This window comes from Rhea americana, unplaced genomic scaffold (genome assembly GCF_003343005.1).
Source record: "Rhea americana isolate MKP2758 unplaced genomic scaffold, rheAme1 scaffold_10, whole genome shotgun sequence".
Lineage (NCBI taxonomy): Eukaryota > Metazoa > Chordata > Aves > Rheiformes > Rheidae > Rhea > Rhea americana.
In genome coordinates, this window is record NW_028185039.1 from 9360165 (window position 1) to 9375047 (window position 14883).

The 14883-nt window shown below is 44.4% G+C and overlaps 1 protein-coding gene across 2 annotated transcripts in view; it reads left to right on the forward strand.

The window, feature by feature from the left end:
* TMEM114 (transmembrane protein 114) overlaps positions 1-14883 on the forward strand; it is a 90801-nt gene that overhangs the window by 65748 nt on the left and 10170 nt on the right. Inside the window, exon 6 of one of the 2 annotated variants that reach the window (XR_014895662.1) lies at positions 1916-2056. The exons of the other annotated variant lie outside the window; for it this stretch is intronic. The gene's annotated coding sequence lies outside the window, so the exon portion shown is untranslated. Of the gene's footprint in view, positions 1-1915; positions 2057-14883 lie in introns of those variants that run through there. 2 annotated transcript variants of the gene reach the window in all.

A 14883-nucleotide genomic window follows, 5' to 3' on the forward strand; every position in this document is an offset into this window, starting at 1 on the left:
GCGGCCCTGATGCCTTACTGTGAAGAGAGAGGAACAAGCTGAGAGACTGCAAGTTCAACCTAGAAGAAGCAAAAGGTCCAAGCCCTCATAGCACACTGAGTGCTCACAGAGGATGGCAGTGACAACCTTGAGCTGTGATGATTTCACACAGGCTCTAGGGGACTGCCATGGTGCAGGTGACTAAAGGACAGAATCTGATCCCAGCTGCTGCAGTGTAAATCTAGAATAACCGATTTAATCCAAACTATTCTTGTGTCTCCGTGAAGAACAAGTGGGAGTACATCAACCCTCTGCATGCAGTGGCCATTCCTGCTCACCGCTGGATCCGCTGCGTTAAATCTTCCCGCACACGTRCACATGCAGAGCCGCTTGCCAGCCCCATTGCTGCTAAAGAGCCACCTGAGGCTCCTCATGTGATGGCTACTTACTCTGCTGTTGGAAACAAAGAGTATGTTTCACCTTGCCTTTTAATTTTTATCTGGAATGACTACTCATTCTCATGTCTCACTGTAAAATCGATCTGGAATGTGAAATTCATTCCAAGTAAATAATGAGCATCCAAATTAGTCCAAGTGTAATAGAAGAAGCATTAACTAATTCCAAACGTTTGCATTCTCCTGGCCCTAGTGGAAGACTGAGATGCTTAGTGCTTTTAAATCACTCCACTGTGCTCTCTTATTAAATGCCACAGATTTCAGCCCCATATCGCATTATTACCATTGTTGTCCTTTAGGGGTTGATGTTAATGATGACTGAAAGAGCTTAATGAGTGTGTGCCTAGAATAAGCTCTTTATACACCTTATAAAATAATTACTCACATTTTATTGAAAACTCCACAGGGCCAAGCTCACAAAAGCAGTCAGGGGTGCCAATTTAATATGATACGGTACACTGCTTTACTCAAACAAGGCCTGATCCTACAGAAGTTCACCTTCATCACTACAAAGGACAGCAGAATCGCACCCAGAGCCGCCAAGCACAAGGCTGCCGAATAGTCTCAGTCCTCAGATGCTGAGCTAGAGCAATTGAATTAAAGGACCACAAAACATCCTCTTGGATTGGAAGTTATCTTGTGTGGCAAGAGAAATAGGATTTGAGTTCTAACAGCACAAAGACACCTGATGATCTCTGATGATAAGTAACTTGTCAATAGCGTGCTAAACATTCTTCAAATAGTGCTTAAAACTAGTAAACGCCTTTTTCCTGTCTTGTTCCCATCCAGCACAGATCAAAATTGTTGACCTATTAAAGAAAGAATGAAAGATACGCACAAGAGARTGACTTGCCGTGTCTTCTGCAATGCAATATGGTCTCTGCCTTTAACAGCGCACAGCAGCAGCTTGTCCCTCTTGTATGGGCTATAAAAAGGTCTTAAATAGGTACAAATGACAAAGCACCTATGGAGTGTGTGACGGGATCGGTTTCTCATCATGGGAGCATTTTGTGCTTCTGTGAGGAAAATGGTTGCATGGTTCACAGTAAGTGCTTTGCTTTCCATACCGTTGGTTGGAAAATTAAAAGTCAGAAATTTGTTTCTCATCTTTAAGCAAAAAGCTTTCTCATCTATCATTGATGAAATATTCTTTAAGTCTGAACAAAATAAAAGGAGGAAAGCCAAATGAAATACTCCCATAATATGCTTTGACTGTTATGAAATGACATTTTCTGGATGAAGTAAAAACCCTTGTGAAAACATTTTCAGCCAGTGCCAGTTTTTAATTATTATTATTTATATTGCAGAAATAGTCAAGGATCTCATCATTTCAAAATATATCCTTCAACAGAATGTGTCTCTTTTACTAATGGTCATAGGAAAACTCCTTGCAAAACACTAACTAAACATGTGCAAGAGATATGTATCAGAACCCCCAGGGACCAATGTGTCAGCAAAGCTTTTTGCTTTTTTTGTCTCAGTGTCTCTTTCTCAAGTCAAAACAAGAATTTTGCAACTACTGATGAGATCTGAGCTGCAGCAGACTGGACCAAAAGAACCAAGGAAACCATCAGAACCTAGATCCCAAACTCTTTTGTGAGAAAAAAAATCCAAATCTTGTGTTAACATAAAGTCAATATAAAAAAATCATGGAAAACTGGGAAAAAAAGGAAGATGAAAGAAAGTCTAGGATATTATTTTCTCTGCCTTATAGTTTTTGAGCCTTTATACTACACTGGTGTCATATTTTCCATTTCTTTGCCACCACAGAGGTTAAGAATATGTTTTTAAATAAGAGTTACATATTTACTTGCTGAAATTAGGCAAATAATATTGAGATAGTCCTAGTAAAAAGGAGACACTGGCAGTACTGCCCTTGCTGCATGAGAAGAGAGGTTTTCACAGAGAGGGAGTTTGAGTCTGCAAAGGTCTCATTCCGATGGCATGGCAAGCGTGTCCAGCAGATAGCTTTTTCTATGGACTGGAGCTAAAACGTTTTTCTGTGGCAGAGCAGACCAAAATGTCCTCTTCTTAAGGCCAATATGCAAAAGTTAACAGCTTTAGATAGACTTCTTCTTACAAGAGATGAGGTGAGAAACCATGTGTGCGGGTACTTACCTGGTGACCAGTTTGTGGAGTGGCATATGTATGAGTAATCAGTAATTTTCCATTATTTCCATGACATTTCCAGTTCCTGTGCAYGGCTGCTCATACCCCCACACGCCCACAGCCTCTGAACCCTCAGTTATGGAACAGCTCCCAAGCAATTGTTCAATYACTTGGCACAAGATCGTGGTTGGATGAGGGACGGGTGAGAGGAACCTCTCAGAATGGGTCAGCATCAAGCAGAACAGAAATGGTCTCAGTCCATGGAGGATGTGCTTTAGCAGGTTTCTRTCCCTCTTCCTGCAGCACATTATGGGACCTCTACAATCCATGCAAGCTCCTACCCAGCCATGGTGCTGCAGTTGTTGATTGGAGGAATCTGCTCCTGCTGAGAAAGAAATCTCTAGCAGGGACCATGGCTTAGTTACACGCTTTTGCTCCCAGCAATTACTAGTTGTGCCTACAAAGTAAAACAAACAGCCTTAGCAGGGAAAACAGCAAGAAGTTAAGATAGTGAAGAAAATGCCTGCTTAAGAAAATGGGATATTCAAGTAAATTCAGGTGCAGTCATCTTCCATATTTCATCCTTACTACTCTAATTTACAASATGGAGACATAACGAACTGTGAGGAGGAAGGAAGACGGCCCTGAGGATGCCAGCCCTCTACACAAACGACGGGCTGTACCCACGGCCATCTGTCATGGRCAGCCACATGGACCACCAAGGCAGTGCTTGGCACACCCACGGCTTAAAGGTCTGAAAGCCAACATCTACCAGTGTGGTCACTGGCCTTGTACGAATTCAAAGTCAGGGGCAGGGGTGACACTCAGATGTCTGTCTGCTGTTTATAGTCAAGAACCCTCTGAGTTTACCTAGAAACTGTTTCATTAGTCAGGTGTGAGGCAACCGCTCAGTGTAATCCAGTATAACACAGTCATCATCACATTTTGATTCCCCTGCCCATCACCTTCCAATTTTAACCTTCAAAGACCCCTGGATGAAACAGCTGCTTAGACTTAATTAAACAACAGCACTATATAAACACGTTCTTTAGTTTTGCTAGCTGAACAGGGTATTTTTCTTCAAAAGCTTTTCTGCCAAAGCTGGCCTTGTTGCCCCTTGACTTGTCTTTACTCCAATTACCACTCCAGTTTAGCTGATTAATTTGTAGCCACTGGCAAACATGCACAGTTGGCAGGACATCATTCCATTTCAGTGACAAGCACTATAAAAAGATCATTATTTTCATTAGCATAAATAACTGCATGTTGATAGAACTCTGTTTTCTGAAAATAGGTTAAAGTCTTAACTGTCTTTATTCATTACCCAGATATAATTAGAAGTAAAATTATCACATAAGTGAACAATAAGCTATCAATGTATAATGCTTAATGACTGAATGTAGTCCAGTAACTGTCTGGATTTTTTTTTTCTTACAATAAAACATTCAGTAAATGCCTGCATAGATGCACACTAAATTTTGACAAACACATACAAGTTTAATGGTATATAAAAAGATTGAGTGGAAAAAGAATCACATAGTAAATAAAGGTATTTTCTATTGTATTGCTAGCTTTTTCATAGGGCATAAGGATATTATTTTTCCAGTCAGTGGCCCAGACTGGATGCTTTGAAAGCTTCTCTGTCCCCAGCTGATTTTTTTTCTAGACTTCTAGTCAAGTATGTTCCTAACAGTTTTTCCCTCACAGGGTTTTAAGAGTTAATATTGCATAACATGGTCTGTTGGGATTAAAGATTTGGTTTTCCCTTTCACTCTCTTTTCTCTGCCATGCTGACTCCACATTCTTAGTGGCAGGTTTGTATTAGCTCAGAAATGCAATGCCCGAGTCGAGCTGGGTTTGTGGCTATAGGACTATCTGTATTTTCAGAGCAATTTCCCCCAGTGGGATCCTGCTCTATTACAATACCTCTTACGTGCCAAGGCAATAACAGTGATAAAATAAACCAGTTATAATAAAAACAGTGTTAAAAGGTAGATGTTTCAAGAGATTTAAACTCTGCTGCTTAGCGGCCCTCCTGATGAAAAAAATAATATAGCTATCATGTGACAATGTAGATGTTTGTAACCCACCACCAGTCTAAAGAAAAAGTCCAAAATGAAGTTCCTGCTTTCAGCTTTATCAAGTGCGTGACTCTGTTTCACTCATAAAACTTTGTTAAATTTACATATATAGATAACTTCCGATTTTTTTTAACTTCATTGACTAGTGATAACAAGTTGTTGTGGTAAAATAAAGCTTTTCTTTATATTTTTAATGAAAAAAATTAGAGAAATTGCTTCTGCATGATGGAAAAAAGGGAGAAGCTGCCTTTACCTTGCTGCCATCAGGAAGCCTTGCCATTGCTTTGAAACTTTGCCCAGAACATTTTGGTCTCCAACTTGTAGCTCCATATAGAAGCCAAAAGATGACTTTGAAATTTAGCTGTTTATATAAAAGGGAACAACTCTGGGCAATAAATAYGAGAGCAAAGGATTGCCTTGGTATGGAACAGTCTCCAGAAAAGAAGGTAGAGGAGCACAAGGTGGAAGTGGCTRTGAGAGCTGGGCACCAGCAAACCTCTGCCACCCACAGGGTTCCYCCAGGTCCACGTGGCTGTTTCTGCAGCTGCCCTGACTGCCGGCAGAGCCTAGCTGCTGCTCCTGGGCTGCTGCGCTCCTGGGACTGGGGGGACGTGTGATGAGAGCCAGCAGGCCCATCATTTGTCTCTACAATTCAGTAAAATGGAAACAACTTGTGAACTGCTGTGTAGTTTTGTCTGACATTTCACACCTAGGGTGGGCTATGGGGAGAGGAGGGCGGAAGGTCTGACAACACTAGCAAACATCCTGTTTGTGAATGAGATGATATGATGGGATGATAAAATAGCTTTTTTCTTTTGAAACCACTCTTTTGAAGTGTTTGCATCACAACAAATGATACAGCTCAACAAACTTAGAAAAATGTGCTGAAACATGCTTTATTTTATCAAAAAAGTAGAAAGAACAGATTTTTGGGCAGGTTTCTGGGACTGATGCCTTGAATTAAAGCTCACAGTTGACAGTGCCCACCTCTGTATGTGGCGAGTCCTGCACCAGCAGTGCCCCAGTATGAGCGCCAGGTGGGACAGCAGTGTCCTGGCTTTGCCTTCACTCTGTGTCGGTAGACAGGCCACTGAAGAGGCAGCAGAAGACCCTCCTCAGCAGTGAGCTGGGGCACCATCACCCTGCATCCTGCAGTGTGTGAGCAAATATAGCTGAGACCCAAGTCTGGGAAGAACCTTTTAGCAGCAGTGATTTAGTGAGCCACAATATTTACTGCTGATAGCAAGTGCCAGAGCTGCAGTAATACCATAGCTACCTACTGGAGAGAAAAGAGGAGGTTTAAGGATTATTTGTAGTAGACAACAACCTGCAGAGAGGAGCAAACAGAATTCATTCTGTTTTTTTATAATTACTGCAGAATGTCTTTAGAGGGTCTACGGTAAATAAACAACATATTGGACCTACCTACCTGCTGCTGGACCAGGAAGCATAAACAAAACCAAAGGCAYGATCAAGTCAGCAGAAAAGTCAGATGCTAAGGCAGAGTGAGAACTTGTCTATTCCATGTGTAGTGAAAACCGGACATTTAAGATGCATGCTAAATTGTGCCATTTTAGAAACAGCTATTGTGGGTCTTGGGTTTCAGCATGTCAGGACCTGGCTGCTTAGCAGCCCCAGCCCAACATAGAAAAGGCACTGGTGTCCTTCGGGGGAGTGCTGCTTTTKCAGTGGCAGCAGACCTGCAAATAACGGCTTCCCTGACCTTTGGGGTGTAAAATGGCTCTCTGTATTAGACTGTGAGCCACCTTCGAGTTTTGGCAAACACTGAAATTCATTCACCTGAACGAGCAGTGGGTTTATAATACCAATTAGCAAAGATTAATAAAGATGGAAAATATCATCCTGCAGTCTCAGTGAATTCAACAACATTTGCTTGGAATAGAGGATTAATAGAATAGAGAATTAATACAAAAAATTTCTTATTAAACTCATTGACTAGTCAATGTATCCTCAAAAGCTCCTGTCCCAGTCAGAGACAATAGTCAGTAGCTGCTTTGTTTTTCATCAGTCTAAGGCAAGTTACAATTGGGACTTTGTGGCAGGTGCTCAAACACAGGGCAAACACATATGTTACATGTGCCCATGCCTGAGATTTTTTTTTTTCCTTTAATGACTGTTTCTTTTACATGATCACTATAATAATAATTATCACAGAAAGCACAACAAAAGCAGGCTTTTCTGCTCCCAGGTTCAGCACTGAGGACTCATTCCAGGCTCCTGTTCCTTTGGTGGGCAGAAAATGCTTGGGTTTGCATTTTCTTCAGCTGCTCCTATCTCAGCTGCCAACAGGGCTAAACTCATGATGGATCAGASTCACTGCTGCAAGATGGCTCGCTTGGAGCAAAAGCTTCAAAATGCTTTAAGAGGCATCCATACTGCTTCTAGCTATTGCTATACTGGCTGCCCTCCAGTAGCCTTATCTGGCTAATACAATATTGCAGAAACAAAGTTGTAGAGATAAAAACCAATATGCGTGGACATGGTATTGTAAAAACACTGATTACGGAGAACATGTTTTTTTATGTAATGTYGGTGACCTGGAATATCTTTCATTCTTGTGTCCATTTCCCTATATATAATACAGTAGATTTAAACACTTTTTAGTCCTTTGAGTATGGATTTCTGAGCTGAGGGATCACAATGAAGTTTTATAGCCCTTTCTTATGAAGTGTGGCATTTCTGACATTATTTGATGTGCAAGAGCAACTGCATTAGTCAAGGGCTATGCTTGAATAGTTATCACTTTAAGCCCATGCCCTGAGAGTATTGTATTCAGTTCCCTCATTATTTCCAGCCCTGCAGGTTAAACCAAGAGTTGCTATTAGTATATTACAATCATAAAAWGAAGGTAGTCACTTTCTATAAGGGTCAAGTTTACTCCTAGAAGCTGGCAAACTTCATATTGTTGCTCAGAAGGGCTGGTGATGCCCAGGCCCGTGCTGTTAAGCTGCCCCGTTGCTGGCCCCGCAAGCCCTGGGGGCCAGCAGCAGCCTCCACCCCGCGCAAGAAGAAGTTCCCAGAGGGACTGGTGCAGAGAGAGCGGACGAGGTCATGGCACCRTGTGTATCCTGCTCTTGTCCAGAGAGGACAATTTGGTTATCATTGAAACACCCAGGCCATCCTATAGTAATGGACGTGCCTCTCTCTGCAGCGAAAGGAATAAACCACTGAAAATAMAAAATATTTTCCAGGAGAAAAATTTCCTTGACTCCAACACTGTGGGTGTTGTAACAAACAAGAYATACCTGCAGGGGATCTAAAAAATTAAATAGAAAAAACCAAGGTCAGCACCCTTGTTGGAGCCACGTGCTCACCTGGCAGAGCTTTCTCAGTGCACTGTAGCACACACGTGTTGCATTTCCACATGGCGTCTTCCATTCTGCAGGTATGCAGTGAGATCACTTTTGTTAAATACATACTTAAGAGTGTGTCTCACGTCTGATCAGCTTTAATCACTGGAACAAAACCCGTCATTGTACTGACATAACGTATCTAGTCGGTGATGCTTTTGCGTCAGAGGGAGTGGAAGAACCATGTGTTAGTTTTCTGCGTTCAACAGTCCTCCTAAGCCCCACTGTTGTAGGTGGCACCTTTCCCTATAAATAATCCCTATGGTTACCTTAGCAACAACCCTAACCAACTCTATGAACACAGCAGCATCAAGACTGCATCTCAGATCGTTTATTGATGATCTTAAATGATCTCAGAAGTTCAGCCATATTTCAGAGAAGAATTTAATCAAATATTTGCTTCAATGCTTTCTGAGGAAGGGCCAGCCCTCAAGATTTGTGTCATGAATTTCTAAGACAACAACAATCACCTGCTCTRACCCTGCCTTCCCCAACAAAACTCACAGAAGTGTATCAAAAAGAGACAAGACCCGAAATATTCAACTGCATATACCTTTTTCTTCCTGAGGCAAAGAGTTAAAAAAAAAAAAAAGTTAAAAAGTCAGGTGTTAGTCACATTACTTTAAGAAGTAATACTGTGATGTGAGGCATAGTATAAGAACTTAAATAAAACATCAGGTTTACATGGTGTGTGTGTGTGTGTGTGTGTGTGTGTGTGTGTATTCGTAGATTACTATCTAAAATGTACAACTATAAACATGTCTACTATACATAAAGACAATCAATGGAGATACATGCTTAATTTTTGTTGTCATGTTTTGGCTTTGGTACAGTTCTTATTCAGGGCACAGTCACAACAAATTCAAGAAGTTAAGGAAAGACTRTTAATTTTGCTCACTCGCTAAGTTACTGTTATAATTGCCAAATAGGCCAATAGATTATTTAAGGCCGGCAGCCACCTATCTTCTGCTGGTGTGCTTGTAACTATCTGYAACACAAACCGCCTATGCTGGGTGTGTTGCTAACCTCCAGCAATCAGGCAATAACCCTGACACCGTGCGTGTGTACGGATACAAATGCAATCCTTCCAGCGCAGGCTGCAAAGCCCGGGCTGCGGGAAAGCTCTTCTGCCGGCGGCAGGAATCCCCAGGCTGGAGCGTGCGTTGAGGTCGGAGCGGAAGGAGCAGTCGTGCTTTAACCGCGGCTCGGGCTGCTCCAAGTGACCGGTGGCGCCGGAGGAGCTCAGGCAGCCCGGGGCCCCGCGCGCGGGCGAGCGGAGCAGCCCCCGCCGGCGGCGCCGCGCGGGCGGATGATGTACGAGCGCTTGGCTCGGTTTCGCCAGGCAGCACGGGAACACTAACTCGTTTCCATGGCAACCCTGAAAAAGAATTACAGCTTTAAAATTGACTGAATGGTAGCCCCATGAAAAAGTAAAGGGCAGACCATATCTTTCTAAAATATAATTTAGTACTAAGTCACCTGAACAGTATTAGCTAAAAGGATTTCAGCACTAGACTTGGGAAGTGACCCATTTGGGATATGGAGAGTTAGGTTTGCCTAATGGTGTGCTTAGATCTGGAGGGCCTCGCGGACACGCCGTAGAGCACAGCATAAAAGAGGGGGAAAAAACCTTTCCGCCTGAAATCTCTTATCAGAGAAACAAGAAATTATTGAGGTGAAGGGGAGGGGAATAGCCTCATAGATAACTGGCACTTTTGTAAAGAAATACAGTAACACAGCTTCTGAGTGCCTAGTGCTAGGGAAGAGAGAAGAAATGTGGTTGAAATTAAACCATCCTTGGGATGCGTAAAGGAAAGCATCTATATTTAGACTGAAAACACGTCTGGGTGTTAGACGAGGAGGCCAGGATCTGCCTCTAGCATGATACGTTATTCTGCCCTATGAAAGCTACTTGAATCTAATCCTGAAGTCCCTGGACAGCATTTCAGGAAGTTTTTTGGCAGGAAAAASTCCCACTAACTTCGCAAGACTTGAGGAAAACTCGGGGGAATTGGTCTATGCCAGCCTTTCAGGTAAAGCTCTTTTTGTGATCTGGGGGCTGCAGAGAAGGGAAGGAAGATGTATGTGCAAGATGACAGTCTTTTAAATGCCCATACTTAAACAGGAAAAATCATATTTTTTTATGGGAGACACATTTGGCAAAGCAGAAAGCTAAATTTATTTGCAGACAATTGCAGACAAGCAAACAAAAAAATGAGAAATGCAAAAATGCCCTGTACATTAGTTAGAGATTCAGCACTAACCCATCATTTGAAAAGCACAGTCATGTCAGATGTACAGGGGCAGATCTGTAGCTGTTGCAAACGCACAGTAGAGTTAGGCAGATGGACAGTTGAGAATTCGGACATGAAAAACCCATATCCATTGTCTTTGTTGCAAAAGTCAGTATTTTACCAAGAAATATGGCCAATACACTACTGGGAACAGCAAAATACTGTGCAAAATAGGCTTCCACGGAGCAGTAGGGTCCCGTTCAGCTTCTTCTGGAATCTGCTCATTACCCTGTGGGTTTTGCTGGAAGGCTGGTGCTCCTGCTCTCCTCCGGTGGGTCACCAAAAAAAAAAAAAAAAAAAAGCTGTTAATAAAATCCCATTGAAAAGTCTTGTTTAAAGAATAAATGTAAGCAGTGACCTCAGTTTCCAGAAACAGACACAAAGAGGTTTTATTTCTATGTTCAGGTGGTCAAGGGCTTCAATTTACTGGCAGTTTTCTCCAGGCAAATCCTGTACAGATACTGTTTTCACAAAAACTGCTACTTCTGAGTCTTAGCAAAACAGGTGTCCAGATTCTCAAGAATGTTCAATGCTGTTAATCCTTTATGCTGGATTTTTCAGAAGTATCATCTCAGACAAAAGTCTCAGTGAAATAAAAATGTATTCTCAGGCATTTGGCTGTTGCTGTCGGTGGGCCTGAATGCTGGCACTGAGCAACGGAGAAGTCGGAGGCTGCCCCGTTCCCCTGTGTACAGACTCCCTTTGCCCTCTTCTGGGAACACTCACTTAAAATATCACATTAAGGTATAGGTAGAAACAAATCACAAGTGTGCTTAATAACGTATAAAATAGCTTAGTAAAATTGTCATGAAAATTTAAAACCCTGGGCAAAAAAATCTACATCTCTGCCATTTATACTGATGACAATGATAATGAAAAAAATAATGATGTTTTAACTCACCTATCAAAAAAATTTATTCACCCTGAGAGAGTAGAACTATGCAAGGCTAGTAGAAAGATATACTTACCTTGATTTTATAAACTTCTCCTCAGATAAAGAAATACAGAATGACGAGTTGCCTCATTYACATTCATTCAGCCACCTTTAGACATTTTTTAGCCAAAAGAATGTGAAATCTTTGATATCATTAGACCTTATAAGAGAGAAACCCTAAACCTGAGCCTGGCTTCTCTGTCCATACAGACTTGTCCATACAGCTGAGGCAACGACCAGTCCTTGCGTGCCCCAGCYGACAGAGAGGACCTAAAGTACTGGAGGCGACCACCAAGGCAGCCGTCTGGTTACAGCATCACTTAGTGAACCAGGACCACTTGCTCTTTCTGCTTGATAGAAGAAAGTGAACAATTTTTCCTTACTTTGGTAGCTAGGTGACAGATGAAAAAAAATAGAAATTAGGTTAATAATTATAAAGCTGAAAAGATAATTCTAAAAGAAGACCCCTGTTTCTAGCTGGTTGCTCTCCAGAGGAATTCCATATCCTGAACTAGAGCTTTGCCATTAACAATGTCTAAAAACAAAATAGAAAAGAATTAGGTTGTTTACACTTGAAACCAGAGGCCATGGTTCCTTATCACATGAGAGGCCCAAGCTGGTCAGCTTTCGAGGACATGTCAGAGCAGATATGAGATTTAAAGTAGCACATAAAGACGAAAGAATGGGTTCTTAAACATTAGTTTGAGGAAGGTCCTTCTCATTCATTGGGAAGAAATGTGACATTTGCGGTCAGAGCAGACAACGTGACATTCAGCACTGGATATACTGAAGGTAGTGGTACAACAAGAAGGACAGAGGGTGATTTGATCTGTGAATGGCTTGGCTTTGTGGACAAACACACGGTGGGGAAACGGGGAAATGAGAGAGAGGACAGCTCTGTGGGTTGCTGTGGGTACAAGAAATGTTCCTCAAAGGGCTTACGTCCTCCCCAGCTGGAGATAAACGAAACCGAAGCTGTTCTTCCATGACACCATACAGCATTAGCCCACTGACCTCACCAGGAGATCAAGAGTATTTTAATATAAATAGACATGCACATTTAGCATTAAACCAGCACTGAGTCTAAATTCCAGCTTTTTTTCATGTGTAAAATGGTACAGCCAACGTATGCAATCTGCCACTGTAAAGAATCGAATCGCAGCAGCAAACCGCGACACGCAGAGCCCAGCAGCAGACCCAGTGAGCAACTATGACTGAATCTACTATAAATTAATTTGGACGTGTGGGGGGATTTTAAGGCAGAAGAACTGAACAGAGCAGAGTTAACTGGGCCTGCCCTCCTAGCCCCATCGTCCCAGCTAAGCAGCTGCCCCAGCAAAAGGAGAAGGCAATTTTGAGGAAGAAAGCAAAAAAGTCTGACAGTACTTCAGTGAAATAAACAGGCAAATTCTCCGCTCCATTGACTTCAACGGGGTTAGGTCTGCAGCGGGTTCGAACACACTGCCGCAACGACTGCAAACGTAAGAACAACCCTGACGCGCAWGGTGTTCCCACGCGCCAGCCTGCACCCCGCCACAAAACCGCGCCGGCCGGGCAGGCGCCCTGCCACGCGGCGAGCGCGAGGAGGGTGCACCGGGCCTTCGCTYCTTGCAGATAATTCTGACAAATCCCAAGGACGCCCTGGGGCGCGACAGGCACAGCAACGCTGCGCGCCTCCAGGTCAGCGCGGCGGGAGCGCGTCAGGCATTTAGGGAGTTCCTACTGCCAGGAAGAGCGGTGTGAACGGCCCCGCGCCTCAGCGCTGGTGAGTGTAAAAGACGTCACGCCGTCAGCCGAGCCTTGCCTGGGCCCCGCGTCTGCTCGCTGGGCCCCGAGAAYGGGAGCCGGCGCGTCGGGCACCGCTGCGGGCGGGCGCAGGCACGGCGCTCGGGAGCCAAAAGCCATGCAAGACACTAGAAATCTTCATTTTTCAGCAGCAGTTCTTCCCGCGCTAATTAGTGCGACAGGGAYGGGGGGAGCAGAGTTTAAACACTACAGTGACAGATGCATTTCATAGAGTTTAATGACTCGTTCTGAGGCACAATCATCTTTTCAAATCCTCACTAGGTGCTACTGTTCAAGGAAACGTGTGTTTTCAGGGCTGTTCTCATCCCAGGCCTGATCCAAAACCTGCCAAAGTTAAAGGAAAGACGTACAGAGACGTGAAGCATACCGTAAGGTGGGCATGGTACAGTTTGGAACACAGTTGTCTGTTCTGATAGTTAAGAGGCTTTGGTTAGTTTTCTACTTAGAATAAAGCAAGATTTCCCAATAGCAGCTCTTGATTTTGGGGGCTCTGTCCGCCCCGCGAGGCGCCCCAGCAGCTGGTGTGCAGTGCTGGATGCACACCTCCTGCACACTGGGGTAGCGCTATACGTCCCATCGACTTCCCAAGCATGAACTCAAACAGAAGCCTGGAATTATTTTTGAAAATTTTAGCCGTATTAGTGCAATCTGGTAAGCTTTTTACCTCTGCTTTACGTGAGGTTCTTGTGGATGCTGGCAAAACATCAAAACACAGCTGCCCTGTAGAAGCAGTGGTTTCAGAGCGGGAATCCAGACCTGCTCCTGGCCAGGCCAGGCATCATCTTTCTTTCTTCGCCTCTGTGTGGGACTTCTGCATGAGATACCGAAAAGGCCACAGTCCAGCTTGTTTGCACGTATCATAGCACGGGTGAAGTCTTTCCCGTTGGGTGTCTCCACCACTGCTAGGCCTCTCTATCAGAGCACTTGAAGAAAATGCAGCCAGCTCTTTMCTGTGAGCAACAGCAACGTAGTCGCTCACTCAGGTCCCTATTAATAGCTGTTCTGAGGCGGTACCAGCCCCCAAATCCACGTAGCGCAGCTTGCTCGCCAAGCCAGAGCTGGGCAGAAGGGATAGCAAGGGCTGGAGGTGGAGGGACACCTGACCCTCCYCCTGACTTCTAGCAGGACGCCGGGGCTCTCCCAGGCCTGTGACCATCCCCCCGAAGCGGCAGCCGTCCAGACGACCGCCAACGCTGGCCGAGCGCTGGCGCCCGTGCCGTAGGCTGGCCCCACTCCGGCGTTCCCGCAGCGCTGGCGTGCTGCAGGCGGAAACCCGCGGGCCGAGCGGCCGGCCCCGGGGCGTCCCTCCGGCCCCGAGGACATCCCCGAGGCTTGGGCAGCACCGCGGTTTCGCCGCTCCATGCGCCAAATGMCACCTTTTGCTCAGAGGCCCCTAGGCACGAAGAACCGGGGTAGCTGTGATGTATAAAGTAATATGTTTAGTTTTGGGGTAATAATACGGCTTTCAAGTTAGAATGGGCTATTGYTGCAAGCTGCAAAGAAGCAGGCAGTGCACTTTTTAAAGCCCAAATAGGCATTTTATGATGCAAAGGATAAATCTGTCAGTAAAGATACTCATAAGTCAAGTAAATACAGCTGTTCTGTTACACCAAGAGCTAGATACTACCACTGCGGGGAAAATCCTGCCCTCTGTTAAAAGGGAGCGAAGGAAAAGGAAAAGAACCAGCAGAGCCGGGGAGGCTGCAGTGCAGAGCGGCAGCATGGCTTCAGGCGCCAGGAAGCTGAACGGGGCGGCTGCTTTAGCGCGGGTGAGGAAGGCGACGTGCCCGTGCTCGCCGCGGCGGGGCCGAGCGCGTCGCTCCGCGTGTGGAGACGCGCCCGAGCTCGCCGCGG